The 261-nt window shown below is 71.3% G+C and overlaps 1 protein-coding gene across 1 annotated transcript in view; it reads right to left on the bottom strand.

Moving 5' to 3' along the window:
• The window catches only part of SARDH (sarcosine dehydrogenase), a 40,049-nt gene that overhangs the window by 2,433 nt on the left and 37,355 nt on the right, over window positions 1-261 (bottom strand). The window lies entirely within an intron of this gene.

Raw genomic sequence — 261 nt, 5'->3', positions numbered from 1 at the left:
AGGCTCAGCGCCCAGAGGCCAGGCACCCCACCAGCTTCCCAGCCTCACACCGCGGGCTGGGACGGGGAGAGGCTGGCAGAGGGCCCTGGCGGCTCTCAGGACATTAGGCACCGCATCCGAACTGAGCCTGGTCCTGTCTCCACACCCCAGCTCCCCGCCCGAGGGGGTGTCAGAGGACCCGGCCTGGGGGAATGCCCGGGTCACGGGCAGTGGGCGGCGGGAGTGTCACGGGGGAGGAGGGAACAGGCCTGGGGAGTAGCA

This window comes from Myotis brandtii, unplaced genomic scaffold (genome assembly GCF_000412655.1).
Source record: "Myotis brandtii unplaced genomic scaffold, ASM41265v1 scaffold357, whole genome shotgun sequence".
NCBI lineage: Eukaryota > Metazoa > Chordata > Mammalia > Chiroptera > Vespertilionidae > Myotis > Myotis brandtii.
Note: the sequence above shows the minus strand (reverse complement) of the source record. Positions and strands in the feature narration are given on the sequence as shown.